The 26027-nt window shown below is 45.6% G+C and overlaps 1 long non-coding RNA gene across 1 annotated transcript in view; it reads left to right on the forward strand.

Annotated features, from left to right (window-relative positions):
- Positions 1 to 2697: 2697 nt before the first annotated feature.
- Positions 2698 to 26027, forward strand: part of LOC149365526 (uncharacterized) — a 40016-nt gene continuing 16686 nt past the window's right edge. The window contains exon 1 of the long non-coding RNA XR_016282923.1: positions 2698 to 2970. This is a non-coding gene — a long non-coding RNA (uncharacterized LOC149365526). The remainder of the gene's footprint in view (positions 2971 to 26027) is intronic.

Below are 26027 nucleotides of genomic sequence, written 5' to 3' on the forward strand. Positions count from 1 at the left end.
TCAGCCGCCATATTCGGACTGCTAGCTGCAGCAGTAAGTATCGGCTATGCTATGACGGTGCCAGCGTTTGCATATAGCACACTTTTTTCTCAGATTTTTTTTCTATTTGAATTCTCTATCTAGGTTGCTGTGCTCACTACCTGGTGGTCAGGTTCTGACAGCGTCACACGGTCACGTGACCTCTATTCTCCAATCATTGATTCAATTGCCACCTGCCACGGGGAACAGGTTAGAATGACGTCACAAGGTCTCGTGACCTCTCTCGACAAATCGGCGAATTTCGTCACACCGGACATCGGCGGTGTCTTGATGTGACAACTGTTATGCTATCGCATTAAAAAATAAAAGGATACAAAAACAAGAAAAGTTAAGGAACAGCTGTCCACTCTGGTTCTTTTGGTGACGACTATGACAATACTCTTAACCACTGCACAGTTGAAGACATTACGTTTATAGACTGAGAGAGTGAAATGGAGAGGCTTATTCACGAAGGAAGGCAGTTACTGATGGCGAATTTTTTTTTTCAGCTGAATGGAGGATGCAAAAATTTCGCTTTATTTTGTTTTATCCCAGACTCGATCGTCCTTTCTTCACGATTAACATTGCAGTACTGTACAGGTGCCGTCAGAAGTAAATGGAAGGCAATATTAACGAAAAAATTTAATCATAACCTCCTGAATTCGTGCAGCCTTGAATACATATGTGCAGCCTAATTGTGACTGCTAATTGCACTCTGCACCAACAAACATGGAACATTGTGCTTTAGATTTAAGGAAATTAAATTTTTTTGATAAAGTCGCCTTCCATTTACTTTTGACGGCGAGTGTACATAGGTAATCCTTTCTGGCGATAGAATCGGATACGTTGAAGTGCCAACCATGCCATCCTTATTTTATTCGTATCAGCGCGAACAACTAGTCACGGGTGGCTGCATCAAGCTAACATATCAGCTTCTGCTTTCAGTAAACTTCTCTCTTATCAGCCTGAAACGACTTCAGTTAAATCGAAGCCAACCTAGAGAGCCGTGTGCTTTCTATTTCCACTCAGGCGGCATTTCTATGTGTCGTCGTCGTATTGCGCACAAATTCACGAAAGCAGAACTCGAGCGTATACAAGCGTGAAATAACTGTAAGCTCTACATTCGACGGCTGAAGAAAGGATGAGGCCGTTAAACACGAAAGAAGAATCAAATCAACAAAGGGAAATGGGAACATACGACAAGAAAATGCAAGAAAAAAAGACTAGAGTAAGATACCGTGATCAGATAAGGAATTTCTGGCGCTGGCAACCCCGAGCAACCTGAACAGCACCAAAAGGGGGACGGTACAATGAAAATAGAAAGTTGTAGGAGGAGGATGGGGGGGGGGGGGGGGGGGGGGAGAGAGAGTTCGCGCGAGGGTCAGAAGTAGCTCTCCAGTGTGCAGGAGCTCGAGTAATGGCTCCTACGGGGGAGGAGAAAGATGGAGGGTGAGGGAAAGGCTTAAATGGAAAGGGTGGCGAAACAAAAGCTTCGTTCGCGAGGAACGCAACAGTAGAAGGGAGGAAAGGAGGAGGGGAAAGAAGAAGAGGAGGGAGAAAGCAGAAACAACAGAACGGGGAGTTGAGCGAGGAAGGGCAACAGGAGGGGCAAGGCGAGGCAGTGGAAAGTCGGAGGGTTCGGGGGTGTGTAGGAGATGGAAAAACAAGATACAAGATGCATGGAGGGCTGCAAAGGTAAACAAGGAGAGTGAGAAGTGATGAGAGAAGGAAAAAGAAGGAAAGAGAAGGTGTGATAACGAGGAGGAGCATCCGAAAAGAAAGAAAGAAAGAAAGACAGGCCCGATGACCCGTTCAGATCGAAAGAGGCGATTAGAGAAGTACGCTTCGGATTGCGACAAAGCACATGGAAGCCAAGCATGAGAGAAAAGAGGAGAACGATGAAAGAAGTACTGAACACTGAATGGAGGGCAAACAAACAAAAATGCAGCCAAGGATTTGAGGAGGTGAAAAGTTGTGGTTAATGGAACTTCAGACTCAATAGATGCGTACCGCAGTGCCTCACACTGGGTAGCCAACCGGCGTCTGCAGTACGAACCCGGGTTAATCCAAAGGTGTGTTCTTTGGGAACGACACGTGCGGCTTTCTAAACACTACGTCAGTAGTGAGAGAATGAGAAAGAGAGAGAGAAAGGGAGAATGAATGAAGAGAGGGGGAGAGCGTTAGAGTGGCGAGGAGGGAGCCTACCGAGATGTTGACGGAAAGAACGAAGAGGCGAAAGCAATGAGGAGAAGGGGGAGGACTCTGCACGCACTGGGCTACCGGCGCAGAGCGCGACAAATTAAGGTCACGCAGAATGTATCCAGAATAAGCCGCGATAGAGCGAGCTCGCAGCCTTCCGATGAAAGAAAAAGGGAGGAAAGAAACGAAAAAAGAACGAGAGAAGCAGAGAAGGAAAGAGAAATGCCCGTGAGAGCAAGAGGAGTGAAGGATGCAAGCCAGCAGATGAAAATAGAAGCAAATGGGATAAAGTTAAAAGGAGCAAAGTAGGAAGACGCTGTAGAAAGTAACAGCATGCGTGTGTGTGTGCATGTGTGCGAGAAAGTAGAGAGGATGTTACGGCTGCTGCTGGTGGTGGTGGTAAATGGTGCTTGCGGCTGTAGTTCGGTGCCAAAAACATCCCCGGCTTAATCTACCGGTGACGACGAAGAGGGGAGAGGGGGAAAGAGTGTGCCCGAGGTACGACAGCAGGACGGCGACAACACAACAGCAAAGTGGTCTTACGCGACAACACAGAAGTAGCTCGAGGGGCGCGACAGGGGACGGACAAACAAAGCCCTAGCTCGCCACCACTGCAGGAGTACGGGCGCAGGCGCCGAACGAGCGGGTGCGCAGAGGAACCCTTGAGCCATGGACCGCGAAGCGAGCAGCCTTGTGATAAACTACGCCATCCTCATCATACTCCTGCTCATCTTATGGGTGCTCTACACGGGAGTGAGTTTTGCGACGATTTTTTTTCCCCTGTTCTTCATTGTACTGAGAATTCTCTTCTTGTTTTCAATTGATTACTTCCTTCTGAATAACCTCAAGCGGACGAACGGCTACGGACTGGAAGCTACAGAAGAAAAAAAAAATACGATTCTTAACCAAGGGCGTACCTGCGAATTCCAGAGACTCAGCAAGCAGGCGACCCGTACTTTTTTTTTCTTTCTTCGAGGAGGGTAATCCTCGAGGTATTGTTTGTTCGCTTATTTAACGTAGAATGTCAGGCATCTGTGTCGATAATTCGCCCGTTAAAACTTACAGTTCTCGGCGGGCTTTGCCGGTCAGTGGAGTTTTGTTTTGTTCTTGCCTTTTTTTTCTCAAATGAAGCGCCTGCGAATGCCCCCCAAAAAGAAAAAGCTTCAATGAGAATCGGACTAATCAATATTCTTCAGCAGTATTGATCTTGGATTCTTCTACTTCGGTAAAACTAGAACACTCCGTGCAAAGAAGGTAGTGTTGAGAATAACCGGCAATAGTCTTGCAACTAAATGGGCGTTTGTTATACATTTATTATTTATTTTCTCGCAAAAGAGGTGAACCATGGGTATGGAATCAAAATGGATTTTGCTACGTAACTTAAATAGTGACGTGACATTATACTATAGGTCCAAACCTTTCTTTCGGTAACACACAAACAGTATCAATATACAGACTGCAGTATTCGCCACGGCACTACTGTGATGTCGAATGACGACACCCCTTGTCGAAAACTTAGGCGACACAATTTTCATCCGATTTCTTCTTTTTTCTCGTTCAAGCACAGATCAACACGCGAAATATCATAGTTATTTTGTATGTGGACACGCAGGCAACTAAGTAGGTACTTACTGTGCCTTGTTTCGCCAGTAGTTACAAGAACAAGAAATGGCTGTAGACTGCTGTTTTGCGCAGTATTAGTTCAGGCTGGCTGGCGCCCAAGGTCGCGTGCAGGCTCCGGCAGGCGGCGAGACTGCCAGTCATGCTGCCTGAGTGGTAGCCCGCCGAGAGCGATACATCGGTTTTTACATACGCAGCGAAATCAATGAAGCGAAATACAAAAAGACCCGAAACAATGAACTCCTTTTCTGCGATGAATGATGCGGCTGAGAGGGAGAACTGGGTACCGTTCCAATGGATTACTCTTTGGCCTGGGACGTCTTCGAATTTTTGAACGGTAGCTGTGGTCGGATGCAACTCAAAAGCGAAGCGGCAAATGCTCCTCGAAGGACGTATTCCAGCCAATAGCATCGACCGATTCTCATGACGCCGTGGTTAATCACATTTGACCTGGTAGTACGAAATCACAAGGGGTGGCAGATGAAAGTCGATTAACCACGGTTTAAACGGGTTAACCACGGTGTCATCAAAATCGCTGAACGCCATCGCTTGCAGGGTCTCCTTTGAGAGGCATCTGCCGCTTCTTTCATGAGTTTGTCAGACTGCGAGTCTGTTGACGTAATAACAAGCTTTGCTTCAAGGATGACATAAAACTCAGTAGCGAATACCCATTCTGCTATATTAGCTCGCCCAAGAGTTCGCCCACGAGTTCACCCACGAGTTCGCTCACGAATTCACTCGCTGGTTTGCCCTGCAGGTTGAACTATGAGTTCGAATATACTTACTTCGCCGCATACAACCGGAAGATTTTGTTCAGAACTTCAGAGTCATCTTGGATTCTTACACCGGACTTGGTGATGCTGAGTTTATAAGATGTCGTTTTTCCCTCTAATCGCCTCTCGGCGAACAAGTCTTGTGGCGATGTCGTCGTCGTGGATGCGAACGAAATCTCCAATAACTCTCCACCGCGTGACGCGTGCGAGCAGATCAGACTGCGATGTCACTTTTCTAAGTTTGCAGTACCGTAATGTTAGCGCCGGTGAATTTATCGAGCGTTTAAAAAACGCGGGTCCTATCGTTTGTGACGTTGTCAACATTGACTTTCGCAGTCGAAATTATTACCAAAAATAATAAATTCCACTACACCCACCGCGGTGCTTCAGTGGCTTTGGCGTTCGGGTGATGATCATAAGGTCTCGGGTTCGAATCCCGGTCGCGGTGGATGCATTTCGATCGTCGAGAAATGCAAAATGCCAGCGCCCATTAAAGAGTTCCAGATGATCTAAATCAATATGGAACCCTCCACTACGGCGACCCTCATAGCGGACGCGTCGCTTCGGGACGTTAAATTCCTCATACTGCTATTAATAAATAATAGTACACAGAAACCTCACTGCAGCAAAAATAAAATTAAAGGAATGCACGGTTTGTTGAAAATGGTGACGTTCCAAGAAAGCTTTCGATTCTTCGTTGTAGCGAAGGTTGTCTTGCACGCAGCATTCGCTCTAACGAGTATCTTTGGACACCACTCGCCGTTTTCGCTTCAAGCCCTGCGACAACGATTTGGAATTCCCGTGCAGTCAGTCCGCACAACAGACAAAATCTGAATGTGATGCGATACTTGGATGCGGCGTCGGGAAGATTTTGGAGAAGCTGACACACAGCACAATACAACCCTGCACATTGTTTAACCTTATAATGCCTAGGAAATGAAAATGTGGGATTTAAGTCCTGAGCTTCCGGCATTCGGGCTTTCTGGTGCCTAAAATTGCTGAGATGAAAAAAAAGCCAGTACATTTATTGAGAAAAATAATATTAATGCATGATTGGACACGAACAAATTAGGCTCATTTATATAGATCAACAAGCCATAAAGCTACCCACAGACACTTAGAGACATGCATTAATTCAACAGCAGAAATGATTCATTCCATCATCAGATGATGTAACAATGCGTCGTCAGAAATTTTTGGTTAGGTTTATTCACCGGCAGAGATGTTAGATTCTGCAGTGAGTGATATGTTACTATATGCTTTATGCATCTCTAGCACATGACCGTTTGTTGTCTTTGCTTCGGGAAATGCATGGAGAAATGTGGCTTGTGTAATACTGTGAAGATACAACTTTTTTTTTTTTTTTTTTAGCGCTGACGAAAATGAAAACTATCGACGGTAGTACATGTACGTACACGAAAGAAGAAACACATACGAAACAAACATGCGCAGGCGCTGAAAAGTTCACGCCTGTCGGTTTCGTTGTTGTTGTTGTCGTTGTGCCCTCGGAGAATAATACCCACGAGGGGGATTGGCCACACATGTACCGTATTTACTCGCGTAATCCTCGCACTTTTTTTTCCTGAAAATCAACGCGAAGTTTGGGGGTGCGATAATTATGCGGGGAAATTTTCAAGCAAATGTTTCGGAGTGTTAAATGAAAAGATGAATGGGTGCGAGATCGGGATTGTCAGGTCCGCTATTGTAAATATAACGAAAACATTACTTTCAAGCGGAACTTACCTTCGTTATGAAAGTACAAGGTGAACGTAAGCTCAAGCTGCTAAAGCACTTTATTTGCCGCGCGCAACCTCCCGTCACTCTGCTCACTTTGGGCATCGCGATCGTGAAAAAAAGGGGGTGCTTAAAATCGAGTGAATACGGTAGTTGTAGCCGCGGTCAATAGATGGCGACCGCTACGAGAAGCAGACGGCTCGCGGCAGTAATTTTGGGGGTGCGATGATTATGCGGGGAAAAAATTTTTCCCAATTTTTGATAGCCAATGTGGGGGGTGCGAGCATTACGCGAGTGCGAGCATTATGCGAGTAAATACGGTAAGCGTCAAAGATGGATAACAGACAGCGTGATGTAAAGAAAAAAATAACGCATTTCTTCTTCTGCCTCTGTTTACATGCGGTTCGAACTCTGTGCACAAACGAACCAGCTGTGCTTAGAGAAGTCACATTGAAGGCATGTTTCTTGGGCAGAGGATCAAGTCAGGCTAAACTGTAAGCATTCATCTTATCAAACGAAAAAAAAAAAATAGATGCAAAACACGAAAGAAGTAGCCGTAGGAAGACATAAATATATGTCATAATTACTAAGTGCCGAGAAGTATAGGTCGGCAAGTGTTTCAGAATAACGGCCTGAGGGGCGAGTTAGTGGATGATGAAATGAACGGCGGCGCAACAAGAACACTAACAAGAGAGGGGACACCACATGCGCATGTGGTGTCCCTTTCTTGTAAGTGTTCTTGTTGTGCCGCGTTCATTTCGTCGGCAAGTGTATTGCTCCATTCGTGTTAGGTATGATGATTTTTTGCATCTCGCAAGGAAGACATTCATTTTATCGCCTTCAAGAAAAACTAAAACTGAAGGCTAAGATGCGCTTTCATCTCTTTCAGGAGCGCAGGCAGCGGAATAAATTAGGCTGAATACGGATGCCTCCGCATTTCACAATATCAGTGCCATTGCTTTTTAGCTTATCAGTCGCTGTAATTAACCATGATACGTTTCATAGGTTATGAATTTAAAAATCACAGAGCCGGGGGAGGGTCCTCGCGACGCTTTTTGTTCAATGTTTTGGCGTTTATCTTGGGCGGTCACGGATTATTACGAAATTCGCACCTGCAAGGCGCTCGAAGAGCACTGTGCGGAACATCGTACGAGGGGTCGTACGAAATGTCGTACGGAGTGTCGGGGAGATGTATCGGGGTACCATACTCGGCGAATAATCGACAGCTCGAGCTAGAAGATCTGATCGGACTAAAAGTGATAGCGTCTAAGATTTCCAACAGCGAAACCTGTGACTATTCGGCCGAGAAGAATCACTAGCTTTATAGGCTATACAAGTTCTTCGCTAAACAAGACCTCCCGCAAAACACTCATGCAGCGAAGATTAGAGCAGCATCACTCAAGTGTTATAGTGCGACACAAGCGTAAGTAGATGCAGTAAATAATACCAGCGCATTAGCAGTATTTGTCAGAAAGCAGCCTACCGCAGCCATTACCCGAGCAGGAGAGTTACCCGATAGTTATCGTCTAGTCGCTATCCCGAGCTCACGCAGTCGATAGCAGCGCCACCGGTGCCGGTAGCAGGAGTTCTTGCTCCGGCCACAGGTGTAGTGGTCTACATACTTTAGACAAATACTGTACACACTGTGGAAGCTGTTTCATGAAGCTCCATCGCCGGACGGCACAGCATTCCAGCGGGAGATAGCGGAAAAGACAGCTTGCCGTCTTCGTGAGAGCAACATGTATTAATTTTTTTTTAATAGAGAACACGTTCTAATACGACAGCATTACAATCTCCATGGGACCAAAATGCATCTTCGGTCATGAAATTGGCTCGAGGAAAGGGGCGTCACCAGACGGGAGCATTCTCATTGGCTGGAGAGATTCACCTCCGGTAAGGGCATCAGCTACTGATAATCCTATCGCATTGCCACCACAGAATAGAATTACGGACCCTTGTCTATAAATCCAGTACTGCCCAGCACTGTCCACTAAATCCAGTACTGTAAATCCAGCCTTAAGGTTAGACTTACAGTAGTGTGTTGACTGTGCTAAGCTGTCAGACTGTACCAGAGTCACTCGCCAAAGGTTGAAACATTGCATAGCGCTTGTCAAACGCTGTCGCAGGTCTGTTCTAGTTAGTTCTTTTCTAGGCAAGTTTTACGTTACGACAAACGTTAGTAAAAGTAAAGAAAAAACGGCATGCTGCTGATGGGAAAGTGAGTTTGGAAAACCGGTCGACGAGGTGCATACAGACGAGTGCCTGTTGTTTTCGGCGCTTCCAAGGCAGCGCCTGGCACGCGTCTATTTGCGGCCGAGGACAGCGCGGGCAAAATGCGGCCCGCGACTTAGGCAAAATGTACACGCAAGCGCTTGTTTGCTGCAGCGTTCAGCAGCGATGCTGCACACCGTAGGTATGCGAACAACGTGGTGTTCTGAGTGGCTTCCGTTAATAGAAAGCACATATGAGTACAACTGGACGGCCGAATTTACTTTAATTCGTAATTTGAGGACTGAGCCCCTGAAAGCTAGGAGGAAAGCAATTTTCTTTTTCCACGTTACATGTGAAAGCTCAGATGCTTTTCTTTTCGTTTGGGCTGTAGTTGGAGATATAATTTTCTCAAAGGACCCTTTTTTCACCACAGTTGCTAATAAATTTAATCATATTAGCGATTTAAAGGTGCACTGAAGAGGAATCTGAACCCGTTTTTTTGCCGCGGGAACTCGATCTGTACGTTCCAAGCATTATTAAAAACTTCGAATTATTGCCCTGTGCGGCCGATCTCCCTTATTTAAATCGGGTTAACGTCCGGCTCCCGCCTTTTTTTTAATTCCCCGCAGACGGTGGGAGGAGTCAGCCAACGCATGGAGTGCCTTTCAGGCAGCCGCGTGGCGGCTTTGCTTTCGCTTTTATTTTGTTCTTTTAGGTTGCCGTGAATAAAAATCTAGTCAGAGAGTACATAGCTGCAAATTAGGCCCACGGAAATAAAAACATGCGTGGACTCTTTTCTTTCGCCGATCACTACGTATCACTCCGCCGATGGCAGAGCGGCAAGACGCCACGGACTGGGTGAAAGGTTGGTCGACTCCTCCCACCGTTTGCGGGGAATTAAAAAAAAAAAAGGAGGGGGGAGGGGGAGCCGGGATCTTTAATCGGATTTAAATTAGGGAAATCGGCCGCAGAGGGCAGTAACTCGAAGTTTCTAAGAACCCTTGGAACGTGTAGATCGAGTTCCAGCGGTAAAAATGCGAGTTCAGATTCCTCTTCAGTGCACCTTTAATGGGTGGCCATGTGAGTTCAGTTGAAGCAGTCAAATGTAGACAAAAAAAAAAAAAGAGCAAAGCTGCCATGTAGAAAAATACAGACCAGGGTTTACCGCAGCATGTTGGAGCTAAACTACGCGACTTTCTTATTTGCCTACACGAGGAAAAGTTCCTCGCCAACTGCATGCGGACAAATTTACGACACTGAAATTTAAAAAAAAGCGGAAATTCATACGTCGTTTCGCGGTGCATTTAAACGGATTTCAGTGATGAAAAATACAAGAATAAAGGAAGTCAGCGTTTGCAATTACATGACTTTAAAATTATTTCGCTATATATAGTAAGTTATAGTGATGCCTCAAAATGAACCAGAAGAGAAGAGAGCAACCCTTTGCGGACGCACGGGTTCACCAAGAAACACCGCGCAAAACTTTATCAATAGCGACAAAAGAAAAAAAAAACGTCGTTTTAGTTCCGTCAGATGGCGCGCAGATGCAAGTGGAGTTAAGTGGAGTTAAAGCCCGCTAAAAAAAAAAAAAAATTCCAGGGGCTTTAAGTGGGGTGACATAAAATTCATGACTGGTAGGTTAAATACTAAATTTAATATGGCGGCTACTTCACACATGGTCAAAAATCCTCCCTTATCTTTCTCGTTGCGTCTTTCACTCTGAAGACCAATTAAACGTTCCGTGCCAAACAGAGTGCTACAAATCTCCACGGCAGTGAAAAAAGGTGCCATAGAGGCGCTGCGAAAACACTGACACAAATGATGATGATGATGATGATGTCCTCAGGCTTAATGCAGGCTCCAATTCCTCGGTGGGCTTTGTCCTTTTCTTTGCTATTCAATAGAAGGCTGATGCCACAGTCATGTAACGAATGGCGAATGAGCTCATTTGTGTGAAACGGCCTTGGGGCACAACGTTTAGAAAAAATCTTCCCGGAGATCATGCCAGAGTTCAAAAGTTGAAAAGACTGAAAGAATTAAAAAGTTGAGAAGACGTTGCTTCGCTGGTTCGTGTTATTCAGTTGTCTTTCTATTGCGCTGTTAATGTACCATTGAAAAGACAAAAGTTTAGGAGATCATGCCGGCTTACTTTCTGAGGCTTTGTTTCACGGGAGCTTGATGTGTTGTTAGTCGCTTCACACACTTGGGTGGGCTCTTGAAAAAAATTACTCAATGGGAAGGGATCGACGCTTATCCAAGCACGAGTGCTTTCGTTGTAGCTTCGCATGTATACATATAAAAACAATGTTTAAATGGCAAGTAAGCCATGAATAACGGTGGCCGCGCTATAGCGCTATAAACAAGTAACAACTTTGTTGTCTCTTTCTCTATGCCGTCTTCAACGTTGCGAATAAAAAAGCCGCGCCTCTCTGCAGCGCTCGCTTTGTTTACGCTCGGCAAGCGACACCCAGTCATTCTTTCCCGCAGAGCCAACTAGATGGCGCCACCCCCACAGAGGCTGCGAATCTATATTCGATACAGGTGTTTTCGGCACGGAGCATATTCGAGGGCACCTTGAAAGCGTCACGCAGAGCTGGCGACACGTGCCCTTGAGACGCTCCGTCTTTCCACGAGGCGCCCGCAAAAACTATGATTACTAAGAAGAACCGCCGCCAAAACTGAGGCAGAATTCAGCAGCGTCAGGCAATCTCTAGACTAAAGTCAATCAAAGCTCACTTTTTATGCGCGACTGCCACAGCGGAAGTTCCTCCGACAGTGGCTAATCTCCAGCACTTACGGCAATGCTGCTTCTGAAGACAACAAACATGCAAACGTGGTTTATTGCAATTAAAGTAAACTTTAGATACCGCTTGAGAAAAAAAAAACAGCGCTTGTAGACAAAGGACCAGAACGAGGAAGACACACAACTGCGCTGTGTGTCCTCCTCGTTCTGGTCCTTTGTCTACAAGCGCTGTTTTTTCTTAAGATGTACCTCAACCAACTCGTCCAGCGACACAACTTGCTTAAACACACACACACACACACACACACACACACACACACACACACACACACACACACACACACACACACACACACACACACACACACACACACACACACACACACACACACACACACACACACACACACACACACACGCACGCACGCACGCACGCACGCGCACACACACACACATGGACGTTTATGTATGAGGCATATATATCCTAAACGACAGAAAATATACAAGAAACATCAAAGCTAACAGAAATGCCCTAGAAAATATGCTTAGAGAGATAGCTTCGCTGCGTATCGCTAGTGCTGATGTCTGGTCACGAACCTCCCAATGGCCAGGTCCCTTCCTACGGAAGCTTGAAAGCCGCCGGTGCATCTGAGTGACCAATGACAGGGGATGAAATGGACAATGGAAAATATACAGCTTATAGTATACGGCCCCTGGCTCATCGAGCCAGTTTGTACACGCGCATTGGTAACTAGCGGTCGCTGCAACAGCAGCCAACAGAGCATGCGCAGAGATGTGCCCGCACCTGGCCTTTACCTGGCTCATCAGGCCCGTCGGCGCATTCGCTGTTAACGCCTGGTGGTAGCGATATGCGCGTGCTATGCTTAAAATCTCTACTGCAATTTTTTTCGGCCGCGGACAGGACTAAGCGTATTAGTTGCTTTTTTTTTTTCTTTTTCGCTGAAGACCACTTCACACGGCACACTCTACCGCCTCTGTCACTCTTCGCTGCTCGGAAAACACACGCCGCAACGTAAGACCGGCAACTTGTCACGGCTGTCACATTTATAAATAACAAGCGCTGTGGGAAGGGCCTCTGTCAAATGCACAGCGCTCCCAAAATGAGTCACTGAGCCGAGCTGATGCCAGTGTATGCCCGTCGCGTTGGCTCAACAGCGCGAGGTGTTCTAGCTCAGCTTGCTGTTCAGCGTCAGTCTTGTTTGTTTTCTTCGTGCGTACGTCGGCATATCCACGCTGAACACGCACTTAGTCCTGTCTCAGCGTGCTGTTCTAATCCGCGCTGATGTAGGTCCTCCAGGCCTGACATAGAAGAGTGGCTAAGTTCGAGGGCATCTTTGCAAGAGGTTGATGGAGCAGGCTAGTAAAACACATGCAGCGCTTCGAAAGAACACCGCAGAACGCGCAGTTTGCCTTTACCAGCGCTGTATTTCAGTGATTAAAAATAATGCTGAAAGAATCATCCCCGCTACGTGTCTTGTTGAATAAAAAAATCGGTTATTGAAATTTAGTTAAACCTCCTTGAGTTGTCCTATACACTCGAAACCACACTGTTTCGGCTCGGATACTTGACGGACCTCACGGTCAAGGAAATAACCTTTTAAAATATTAAGGAAATAACGGCTCAATATTTATCTTGACGAAGCAAAAGCCTCCATTTTCTTGGTCGTTTTTCGCGGAATGTAAATTCGACGCGAAGGAACATGGCAATAGAAGGACCATAATAAGGCAATATGCATAAAATAAGGCAATAGAAGGAATGGCAATAGAAGGAATATGGACAGATTTTTGAATAAGTGTGAATTTTTACGCCCAAGAAAGCGGATGGGGAGCACGCGGTATTGAACGGCTGCGGATCAATTTTCACCACCTGGGATATTTTACCGTGATCCAAAATTTCATTTACTGCTCACAAATTTTAAGTAATAATCACAGGATTTTAGAAAAGTGATGTCGCAGAATTTTTTTTCAATTTTTGGTGCACCGTTGCCTACGTTTTTTTTTTCTTCACCAAGTAGGAACCCAAAACGATAATGAATTCCTGTGACTATGTATTGGAAACATATTAAAGGCTGGTAAGCGCTTCATTCAGGGCAAGTAGCATGTTTTCTTTGCAGAAAAGACTCGTTTGACATGACAAAAGCCGAATGAACAACCCAGCATGCCATGTCATCAGCCGTTTGGCGCCATCTAGCTGCCTTCAAATGCGAATATTACACCTTTGAATCCTGCCAGCCTCACGTAAGGGGTTAAAACTTTGAGGCTAAGATCAAAGTCCAGAATTACAGACAGCTATGGAAAGGTTAGTGTTAGGGCGACATCAACAGAATGAAATGGAGCAACATCAATCAGAGGACTGATTTCAGTTTCTGATGTTTTACCGGAAATCAATACGAGCAAATGTGTTTTAATGTGACGTGTAATCTCGAGAGCAGCTAACCATACCCTGTCATGTGATAGGAAGACTCAGTGTAGAGAGGTTAAGATAGAAGGAAGCTTTTCGTGCACCACTGCTGTATCGCTGGGTGTCAGGGAGAGACGATTCAGTGAAAAGAAAACTGACAGGACAGTTATTGCAACTGTGTAAAGCGAGATTCTGCGACAGCTGTTTTGCAGTGGTCAGTGCAATATCCTTCATTCATTATTCATCATCTTGTCGGGTAGAGTGCTTGTGACGTCACTCTGCTGTCCCTTATGACGTCATTACGCTCGAACCCCTCAGCAAGGCGCTTTGACATGGTGCGCTGCAGTGCCGTCATGTGATGTGTGACTACATTGCGTACTGACAAATCAGCGTGACGCCGTGCTACGAGGCTGACGCCGACACCGACGCCGGAGAACCGGGAAACGTGAAATTAATAGCTTTCGCTGAAAATCAACACGCAACTAGGGTGGCAGATAATATCAGGAGAATATCAGAATATCAGATAAGGAAATTTACGGGGATGGCCACACCTGTGGCGGAACGGAGCTAATTTAAGATTAGTGGGAGGGGCCATTGTCCTACAGTGAACGTCATCTGGATGATCATGATGATGATGACGATCGCGTCTGTACGGGCTTTTTGTGTAAGGTACGCCTGTCGCAACTGGAACGTCACTGTGCGCAGTTTAACAAAACCACTCGCGCTGCGCACGGTACAACTTTTATTACGAAGTACAAACAAGCTTCAAAGCCCGTACTGTTTTGTTTCTCCTTAGATAATAACATCCTGCGCAGACCGCGTCTGAGTGAGTCTCCGAGGCAAGGTCTTAAAAGTGATGTTATGCAGGTGCCGACCAGCATCATGCGGGGAACATACGAAGAAGGAAACAGAGAAATAATAAAAAGAAAACATGAACTATGGAGGTTTAAAACAAAGTAAATTGCGCAAAGCATTCAAGCACTTGCTTGCAGCCCACGCTCAAGTACCGTCTGGCGTTCTAAATATTGCCCTCACGACCCCGACAAGAACAGGAGAGCCTGGGATGCGCGGGAGGATGACAGGAACGGAGGGAGCTCTTTAAAGACGCAGGGCCGCGCGCAAATATTCATACGCTAAGAGAAAAATAAAAGCGAAACTATGAAACAAGAAACAGCCAAAGTGGCGAAATATAGCGAAAAACAAAAAAAAAATGAAATGGGTAGGCAAGGCCTCTTGTATGTCTGGTCCGAATGTATGACGGTTTAGGGTTTGACCCGCACAGCGGCAGTCTTTCATAACCACCTGAAGTTTTCTTTGAAGCTTTTTTTTGTTGTTCTTGTTTTTGAATAAAGTTGTTTGTGCAGTAAAACCTGAAACCGTTTGCGCTGTGCAGCAAAGGAAGAATGTTCCCAGTATATAAACCAGAAGTTGCCTGCCTTGCAGCATATTATCTCTTGCTGCTGACCTGGGGTTAAACAGGCTTGTACGGCACTAATTAGTCCACTGCGAATGTTTTATTGAGCTCTAATAAATAGTATCGTACAGGAAAAGGGAGGCATTTGTCATGCATTTCAGTTCTCGTTCATTTTCTGGCACATCTTTGAGTCTTGGCGTGAAGAGAAAATGAAGAGAAACAAAACTGTGCCCACGGCTTTCAAAGGGAAGAATGAAGAAACAGATGCAAAGACAGGAGTTCACCTTGCCCGTACATATGACGTTGAAGTTTGCGAATATGCATTTTTGGGCTGAATGCAAACGAAATTCAGTTGTTGAAGTACACAATAGCTGTATCCTGCCAGTACTCGCCTATTGGGACAGAAACGTGAAGGCTAACGAAAAGGCTTGAAACTAAATTGCGAACAGTGCACCAAACTGTGGATAGGAAACTAATAGGTGTAACTTCATGGGACAGGAAGAGAGCAGAGTAGGTCAGGGAACAAATGCGAGTTAATGGCTTCCTAGCTGAAATAAGGGAATGAATGGGTGGGGCAGGCAATTTAATGCCGTGAGAATATAACCAGTGGCCCCTTATGACAACGGAGAGGATTCCGAGTGAAGGCAAGCGTAGCAGAGGGCGGCAGAAAATTGGGAGGGCAGATGAGGTTCAGACGTTTGCTGAACAGGACAGGGTTAATTGGATGTGATAGAAAGATGCATTTGTGCTGCTGTGGAAGTTGAGCTGATGTTCTTGATGATGATATTAATATACTTCAGGTTCAATAACAGCATAGCGAGCAAATAATGTGCTAAATAATCAAACACAAGAAGGGATAGCCAAGCTATGCAGTAAGAGCCAGGTTTGTCACCGGTAACTACGTAAGTAGTATAGCTGTGTGTCGTCGCCTGTTTGGCCATATCATGTTAAGAATTACGCGGCAAACATGTCCACTTCTCAACTCATAGCGCAGTGAATAACGTTTTGAGAAGGCGAAAAGAGAATACCTATTGTGAAGGACGTTTGCACGAATCCTTCTGAAACGTTGCCAAGTATTGCCGCCCGCAAGCTTAGTCCAAATGCCCGAGCTCCTGTGTAGGACTGACATTAGCGCCACGTATAACGTTTGTCGCTGGGTCCAAGACCGTAGCTGCAAGGCACCGCTATGGTCAGCCACCGCCAACACACGGCGAAGCATGGTCCTTTAGCAAACAGACAACGCTCGACGGCGCTAATATCAGTCCTAGCCACTCGACTGGGAACTCGTGCCAAGATTGCGAACGGTGGTACGTAGCTGTTGCCGATTATTCGGCCCACTTCAATGAGGGTGACAGAAGTCACAAGGGTGTAAATAATTAAGTAGTTATAAAATGATCCTTGTTCAGAGGAACTGAAAAGCCACGAGAAACACCTCGTTCCAAAGCCAAGCTTACAAAGTTTTATCTTTGAGTTTGGTTCCTCATAAATCACACGAATGACGTTTAGCTACCTGCGTTACACAGGGTGAGGTTAATATATGCAGTAGAGCAGCTGAAAGGGCTTAAACTATAAGTAAATAAGGAGATCTTGCAAAGAGAATAATTTTTTTTTTCGGTCACGAGAGATGCTTGCAGTATCAAATAGAAGCGAACGCAAAAATAATCTTACAACGAAAAACACGAAACACAGGAAACTGAAAGAAACTAAGTCCTACTGTTAGATCGGCTTAGATAAGCATTTGCACACACAAATAAAACAAATATACATGCGGCACTCTTGCGTTCCAAAACGCAAGGCTGACGCTTTACGTTTGGGCGTTATCATTTTTCAGTTATTGCGCTGCAGAAAACACGACAGGAATAAAATGAAGTACAGGGACTGCGACGAGCAAAAGAGAAAACAATTTCAACAAAAAAAGACAAGAGAAAGTGTTCAGTAATATACCCGCCACCTTTTCTCTCAAAGGTGCTGTTTCAGAATTTTTACGACCTTACATAATAAAAACAAACAAGCAGATCAAAATGAAATTAAAAGTTACCACGCCCCTGCTCTGTTAGTGAGCTCGATAGGCATTTAACATGAGAAACAGCAGCAACAAAAAGAACATCTTCATACCACTGACATGCAATGAAATCTAAAGTTTGACAACATCTCTCCTAATAAGATAGTAAATGCACGTGGAAAACGAAAAAAGAACGCCGACCAAAGTGATTGCTAATAAGTTGAAGACGTTTCGGCTTCCGTGCGGAAGCTTTGTTCAATGAACGAAAAGCCCAAAGCACGGACCTTAAGTGCGTCTCAGCAATCACCAGTCTTGAGTACGTAGGCGGAAGGATACCGTCGTTACGATTTAGGGTTTTTTTTTCTTCTGCAACATGCAATACGCAAAAAGAGTGAAAAACAAAACAAAAAAAAAACGACGCATTACGCCAGCAAGTTAGTTGCAAGGGATTTTGGCATGCACTCCTTCTGAGCGAACCCGTGGAATAGTCCCGAATATATTAAGGCTGACCCGCTCGGATGCGAATGTGAAAAAACGCGTACTTCCTCTCCATGCGGGGGCTGGCCAAAGCACCCCTAGAGATAGGCAGCCGAAAAAAAATAGCGATAAGTGGGGAAGAACAGGAAAATAAATATGGAAGGAAGAGAGGAAACGGAGGGGAGGGCGGGTGACGGCTGAGGAGCCACAGTGCGGCTTACGAGAGGGGGAAAATGGAAGGAAAAAAAGTTGAGCCGCAGTCGAGGCGAGGGTGCGAACCCCTTTCCGGTCACAGACCAATCATAAGCGAGAGATGAACCCGCAAGCGCCGCGTGGGGTGGGCGAGAGCGAAAAAAAGCTTGTTTGAAGTGGGCCATGGGCCAATCGTATCCCCAGATCGCGAACGAACGGCCTGAAAACAAGCTCCTCCGCGAGTCGCGCCCGGGGCGAGTGTGTGAGACGTGCCGAGGCGAGGTACAGGCTGCGGGCTTGAAGCCTACCACTCTTCGACTCCGCTGCGGCTGCCTTCGCTCCTCCTGCGACCGCAAAGGATAGAAAACCCGTAGCGAAAGCTTGGAACGTTCGCCATCTTGGGCTGGCAACGATGGCGTCGTTCGACTCGCGGGAGGGGCAGAGCTTATTCATCAACTACCTGATATTGATTGTGCTGCTGCTCATCTTATGGGTGCTCTACGTCGGAGTGAGTATACAAGCGATTTGTCGTTGAGCGAAGATCACTCGTTTTCCTATCGTGTGCTCACATTACACGCTTTCTTATCATCCGGTGCAACGATTAGCTCAAATGTACTAGGTACGGTTAATTCTGATAGCTAAAGTTTCGTTGCACATTACGCTGTTACTACTCGGATGATTTTATAGTTTCTTCTTCAGCTTTTATTTTTTAGCTGAATAACAACAATGAACTACACGCAGTTTTATCCGTAATTACTCATTAAACTTGACAAAGCCGCCCGAGTGGCATATAGGTGTGAACAATTTTACCTTAGTCCTCGCAATATGTTTGTAGTTATTTTGTGAAAATTTTGGTCGTGAAATAGGAGGACACCAGAGTAAGCGAAATTGTACAAATATTGTACAAGAGATTGTACAATCGTGTTTGTACAAAGTGCAGAAGTGTCTGGACGCTTCTTAATCGTACGACCATTCATTGGCGGTCTGTTTTAATGGTACATTAAATTGACAGCGTCTGATGGGAACAAAGACGTTTGTGGGAACCAAGTTGAACATCGTTAAAACTAGATTTTCACGGCACACAAAGGAGGTTCCTCTTATGGTCATCATACGTAACGACGTGACCAGCTGACACAGTAGGCCTTGGCATCTCTTAGCGAAGACAATGTGACGGTGGCTTCCTGTCCACAATTCGTACACACTATATCCTGCCCTACCCAAAGCTTCTCCCTGTATCTGTGTGACCTGTTCCTGCAAAGCAGTGAATTCATGCTCTCCCCGACATGCTGTGTTCAAATCCATGCACCAAATACAACACTGCAAAAAATCTTTGTAGAGTAACCTTCATGCTTACGCAGTACTTTTAAGACAGAAGAAAGTCAAGAGACAGAGTTTTTTTTTCTTGCAGTTTGCGCTAGCAACTTCCAGTTCTTTCTTTGGCTCTAAGGATAGCATCTTGAAGAAAAAACAAACAAAAACCTGGAGTAGTTTTTCAGGGGAACATCCTCAAGATATATCGATCAGAATCTCGGCATGAAATCTGCTGATGACTTCAAAAGTCGTGAGCATGCAAAAAAAAAACAGCTTGGAAGACTTTCTTTCTTTGCTATAGAATGCGAATGCTTCAGCTACTGCCTGTCTCTGAGAGATTACACAAGATATATAAATACCAAAGTAGCGCGCCAGGAGGTGCACATAAGCTTAGTTCAAGAAGCTCGTCGTAGACAGAAAGACTGTCCTAGGATTTCGTCATAGGCACTGAATTCAATAAATTTAATGTAGCAATAAAAACTGTACAAAATCGACTACTAAACTGACTAGGAGATTCGAAACACTACAAGCCACTCTTAGGAATATTTCATATCTCTCTCTCTTTCTTTTTTTTTACAGTGTCACTCCGGTGTTCAGAAATCGACCTCGTCCTAAACCCTTGCAAGCTACGTTTTGAGCGTCGTTCGGTCACTCAGTGTTTGGAAGGCTTCAGCCATTAGACACTGTCGTGCACTATTCGTCGAGCCACTGAGTGATCAACCACGTTTGATACAATCTTAACTTGGCCTTCATTCTGGACGCCTTTGCAACTATTCGGCATTATATGAAAGACGGATGATTTTTGAACACCGGATATTTCTAAAAAATGAAGGTTCCCAAACATATGGTCCTATCGAACCTGAGCCTGTGTGTCAATTAACCTGTGCCACCCTGTCTAACCATGCCACCTCTGTCCCCAGGGCGATGCGCGTGGTCACAGCAGAACCTGGCTCCGCCCACCTCCTCCCACCCTCTAGGCACCTCCCCACATAGCCAGAATACGTGCGGGTATGTGGACCCGCATAGCAGATCACGCATACGAGGACAGCAGCTCTCTCGGTAGCGCAGTTAGCTCGTAGTACTGAGCGAAACGTGCTTCGTCCAAGTGTAAGTTGACTCTGCCAATTTTTTTTTTTTTTTTTTGCTAGCGAGCTTTGCCTGCGACTCGGAACGAGGCGCACGTCTGGTTGCTAGCCACGGATACAACACATTCTCAGTGAGGAGCGTAATGTAGTTGCAATTCTGTAATTGTTATTGTAACTATGCACCCCCCCCCCCCCCCCCCCCCGCCCATTCTATGCTTATATCAGAAGACATACTTAATATATTTGTTGCCAGTAAAATATAAGGCCAACAATACTCTCCATTATTCGATGGTAAATCTGTCACTAGTACCATCACTTAGCCCTACAGGCGAACTCTGTACTCGCTGAAGTCAGTGAGCGCATGAAAGTGGCGTATGTTTCACGGGTGACTTATTTTTCACCCAGCCCGGCACTTGATTGTTTCAAATACTTCCTCCAGGTACTAAAAACTCCCAAAAGTCTCTTTTTTTCGCTTCAAGAGGAGCTCACCTTCTTTCTTCTGAGCGCATTATACAAAAAAAAAAAAAGAATGTAATAACTTTATACGTACCAAAGCAGAATAGCACGGGGCTTTATTTTGTATGCTTTCGTTTTCTTCCCATTTCTATTGCTTCTTTGCTATTGGTCAGGCCCGTTTTTATAACGGAGCTGGCGAGCGACTTTGCTCTGTTTGCCGCTGTTGGCGATAAAAGGGCGACAGAAAGAAAAAACTTACAAAACGCGGCCCCAGTCCTAAGTGAGTTTCCTTAGTAAGAGTCTCCGGATTAGTATCGACCAACTGGCTTTCTCTGAAGTGTTCCTAAATCCTGGAGCCAGAACTTATTTGCATTTGTAGCTTTTTCTAATGTATTCTTCGTGGCTGGGTGTCATACCCATGACCTTGTTCTCCACAAAAGAAGACAACAGTTTTTAAACAGTATTCCTAAACTGCGCATTGCGTTTTCTCAAGCAAGCACAAAAACACTCGGAATGTAGAACAGAAATTTGATTCGTGTGCAGAACCTATCAAATATGCCCTATGGCTTCAACGTTATTCGCGGCTAGCAACCAAACGTTTCCGCCGGAGCCACATTTTCAACTGACACCACGCTCACACATGCGCTTCGTGTACGTAGTAAGAAATAGACGCCAGGACTCACGACTTTCTCACTGCACTTCTGAAAAGAAGGACGCTTCATATATTTCGTAACTCGCTTCGTAGAAGTTTGGTTCTGGCAGCCTTCCATGAAAACTTGCATGTTTGATTTTTGTTTTGGTTTACTTTTGCCCTGTCTCACATTTTGCTGAGTCACAATTTTGAGATCCAGCGCCCACTGTCACCTACAATGTGATAAGTAAGACTTACACGTTTAAATATAGCTTACCCCGAAATTTCATAATTTTGGTGGCGAGTGAACGAATGCGCGCGGGATAGAAACCTGTTGCAAATACATCAACAGTTGCATTTGGCAACCAACGAAAGAATGAATGAGTATTTAGCAATAAAGGATGCTTCCTAACATAGGCTGCGTTTCAAAAGCTGTTAACTAAGCTACATAGAACGCATGCAGCGCAATGATTTGTCACCCGCTACGATATAATTTCGTAACTTCGCTTCGGCCGCGTGTGATGTGGAATATTACGCATTGAAAGCAAATCAGGTAAGTGCATACAGGGTCATTTATTACAGTGAGGCAGCCTGGAATGCTTTAAACTGACTTCTGAGCAAGCTAGCTTTGTGATGATCACAGACGCCCTCGTCAATGCTTTGCTAACAGTGTGGCGGGTTTTGAGCTGGCACTGTTTGTATGTATATATTTATTATGTGTACTGAAAGCGTAACGCTGCCTCATAAATTTTGGTACAAACAATGAAGGTTGCCCTCTACTTACTGAGCTACATCGCCAGTTACTCCACCGTACGTTTTCTCTCAACAGAAGTTGCAGAATCGTACACAGCACCACTTCGTGACATACCTTTACACAGCCGTTTTCAAAAGTATTCTCTGCGCACGAGCACAGAGTATATTGTTCTTCCACTACTGATAGGATGGAATTACGATTTTAGAGCTCCTGCGGCGTTGATCATCCAAGAGGATGAAGTCTAAATTGGGTTGGAAGCACTGTATATTCCACCCAAGCAGCCGCAGTCTGATAGCGCTTTCTTCACCCGCAAGCGCACCCCTCGTACGATTTATGTATGAACGTCGCGAAATATCGCGCTTTGTGCATTTTTTTTTATAATTTGCTCCCACCGAAGCGGAAGCCACAGGTGTGCCAGCAAATAAGGAGCGGTACTCTTAATGATGCTTGCGCTTTAAAAGGCGCCGGACGTCACCCTGTATGAGGGTTATCACGCTAGAGCTGTGCACGGGCTCGGGCCGGCCCGAAAGCCCGTACCCGGCCCGGCCCGCGGGCCGGGCTCGGGCCTTGCGGAAGTCTATTCACCCGGGCCCGGGCTCGGGCCACGGTATATTTGTCTCGGACGGGCCGGCCGGGCTTCGCGATCGCGATTGCTCCTGCGTGGCTCCAGCAATCGGAGTGCCGAAAGAGACGAGCTGAGCGAGTACTTGGCCACAGAGTCGACCCCTTGCTCAGAGTTTGAGCTATCACAGTTTTGGAGAAGCAAGGCAGCGACGTATACTCAAAGCTTTCTCTTCTTGCCAAGAAAGTGTTAGCCATTCCGGCTACCAGCTCAAGCAGCGAGAGAAATTTCAGCGCTGCCGGGTTCATTATGCAGGAGCGCCGCACTTGTCTCAAGCCGTCATCAATGAACGATTTGTTGTTTTTACATAATAACTTGGAGTGATAACTCTCTACGTGCGCCGTATTTGCATATACTAATTTTCATCTAGACCATGAGAGCCAAGCATTTTAAAAACATTGAAATAAACTGATTTTCCTTAAATTATCTCTTTCTGTTTCATCATCACTTCAATATCAGTTTTGCATGTCGGGCCGGGCCCGGGCCGGGCCTTAACTCGGGCCGGGCCCGGGCGGGCTTAGGTTTCTTCAGTGTCGGGCCGGGCCGGGCCTCCGTCAGTAGTTTAGGGCTCGGGCCAGGCGCGGGCTGAAATTTGCGGCCCGTGCACAGCTCTATATCACGCTTGTGAAATCGACAGGCGCAAGCCTGTAAATAACAATCCTTCGCGCGAGGTGCTTTGACATTAGGCGTTTGATTTTATCTTGCCGGCTGTAACTTCTGCTTCCTTGCGAGCCGTTTATAAGTGATATCGTACAACCCAGTTCATTGAAAATGAACAACGTAGTTACATGCGCCTGTAAAGCGTGCTTTGCCTGTTAGGAACTAAAGCTATGAGAGAAAGCTAACTTTGGTATGCGTGAGGTAGCGATGGTAGTTATTGCTCTTGCTTTTCGCCACTGTGCAGATGCGGTGATTGCGAACAAAAAGAACAACGAAAAAAAAAACAGATTAAAGCATAGATGGTATAAGTAGCAAATATATTCCAGCAAAATGCTAACTCCGCAAACGACTTCAAGATCACATCACTCGAAAAAACCACGCTGAAGCACTGAGGGAAATAAGCAACAACAACAAACAAGATCAACAAGAACGGCTACGAATCATATTAACATGAATTAACACATATTATATGTGTTACAAGCTAAGCGTAAGTTGGAAAGGCAAAAAAAGTTCGAAGAGATTTCGCTAACCTGAAATTAAAAGCTGAGTAAAAGGGTCGTCAAGTTGATTTCATTAATATTCGAATAGCTACTGTAGAATGGTACAAATTGTGTTTTCTCGTAAAAGTTTGTCATAATAATTGCAATATTTTTAGCAGAACTGAACATTTGACAAGTTGGTGAAGGTTAAGCATTTTTGAACAATTTTTGAAGTGAAAGTTTCTTGCTCGTTCTTGTCTTTTTACGCTGTTTCATCAACGCAATATTTTCTCTATGAAGTCAAGTGCATCATTTTAGTGTCGTGTAGCGAAAATAGTGCGCTCTTGTGACTTTTAGACTTGTGACCTACACGAAATATAATCTTCTTTTTTTCTCAACATTTCAACATGCTGATATAGTGGGGTTACACTTTTTTTTTCAGACTATCCACTGTTCGCATCCTCAAGTTATCAAGTAGCTCTCTAATATAACATCTAATAAAACTAATTAAAAGCAGTGAAATGAACGTTCTTTGACAGATACTGGCGAGTCTGCTGACTCGCCATTGAATATTAGCGATATTAGGAGTACGTCAGAGTCAATTACCGCTCTAAAAAAGAAAGGCATCATGCGCCTGTTAAGCACCATAAGATATTGCGCAGCTCGCGTTTCGAGTGGAAATGCTGTTCCGGTAACATCATCCACGGCTTGCCATCAATCACGAGTCATCGTCTTTACGTCTCGAGCACCTGGTCGAACACGTCACAACGGCAGCTCTGAAAAAAAAAAAAAAAACTTGGCCACGGACACGCGTTGAACCCTTGCAAACCCAAACAAGCAGGGCTTGGGAAATCAGGCTATAGCTGGTCGCGTTATGGGAGCCAAGAACGTCGAGCCCGGGTCTTAAAATAAGCCACTGGCCGCTCTCCCCAACTCTCTCCGCTGTCTTCTTGATCTTTTTTTTTTTGTTGCTTTTCTTTCCTCCGAGCCACGAAACCCATCTGTCAGGCTCTGAACAGGCTAGGAGCGAACAGGAACGCAGAGGTCGCGCAGGAGCAAAATAAGACCGCGCGGAGCTCACGTCTCCTCTACGACGTCTCTGCTTTCTTGCAGTGGCTATACTGGCCCAGTTCTTCCATCTGTGTGTTCATCTTGCCTACTGGAACAAGCATAAAGAACAAGCCAAGGTTGTACGGGGCGGGTCGGGCGCCGTAATTAAAAGCAGCGAAATACGTCTAATCCTTCTGATACGATCACTTTGTGCAAAATGAGCACGAACATGACTTCGAAAACCCTCAGCAAGTACTTTCTAAGAGCGTTCATATTGTGGTAAATGAATTTAGCCCCAAAATTCTCGTGTTTTAAGGTGTGGGAACGAGAATGCGAAAGTTGCCGGGTTTGCCAGAAGCGCTGGAGCAGAAAGATGATATGCGGGCGAAAAAATTTCCAGGCGACTATGAAATACTGTGCGAATTTGAGAGTTAGCCGTTCGTTTAGTCACACCTCTCTATGACGTTACTTATAAATGAAGTGGTTAAGAGGCAACACTGGTGCAATTGGGCCACGAGTGTCATGGCAAGTGCTGTCGTGGAGCCGGGTAAGGGAATCAAATGAACTGTGAGGAGGCTCAAAGGTCAATATACGGTCCCTGCTCAGTACCTGTGCGGACGCCGAACGTTGCGAAACTGGCCGACGTTCCTCATACAGTTCAGGTTATAAAAATAAAGTCTACCGGGTTCCACTTGGGTGGCACTGTCATTAGCAGTAGATGAGCCCGAATTTTTTGCTCGTTACGTGAGGCAAACTATGACAGAGCACAACGCGACATCAGACACCTGAGTTCCTGAAGAAAATCTCTCATACGGTTTTCACTGAAAAAGCTAAAAAGGAGTCTGGCTGCTTGCCATTTAAGTACTAAATTTTGCTTCGCTTCTTGCGTTTTTCTCCTCACAACCAAGACAACTAGCTTTCGTCCCTCCTACCCGAAGGCAGCGACGGAGCAGAAAAGGGGGGGGGGGGGGGGGGGGGGTGCTGTAGGTGCTAGAAGGCTCAGCTTGAAGGATGATGATATGAGGAGAACGTGCGGCACAGCGGTTGTTCAGAGGAGAGGAATGTATGCCGCTCCACCTGCTGGCGACAGGGGAGGACACATCTCGGTACTCCCGTTTTAGCCTCGCTATACGTATGCTCGGAGTCGGTGAAAATGGAGAGGGTACGGCGAGAG

Source organism: Amblyomma mixtum, chromosome 1, assembly GCF_055824585.1.
Source record: "Amblyomma mixtum isolate Tamu chromosome 1, ASM5582458v1, whole genome shotgun sequence".
NCBI lineage: Eukaryota > Metazoa > Arthropoda > Arachnida > Ixodida > Ixodidae > Amblyomma > Amblyomma mixtum.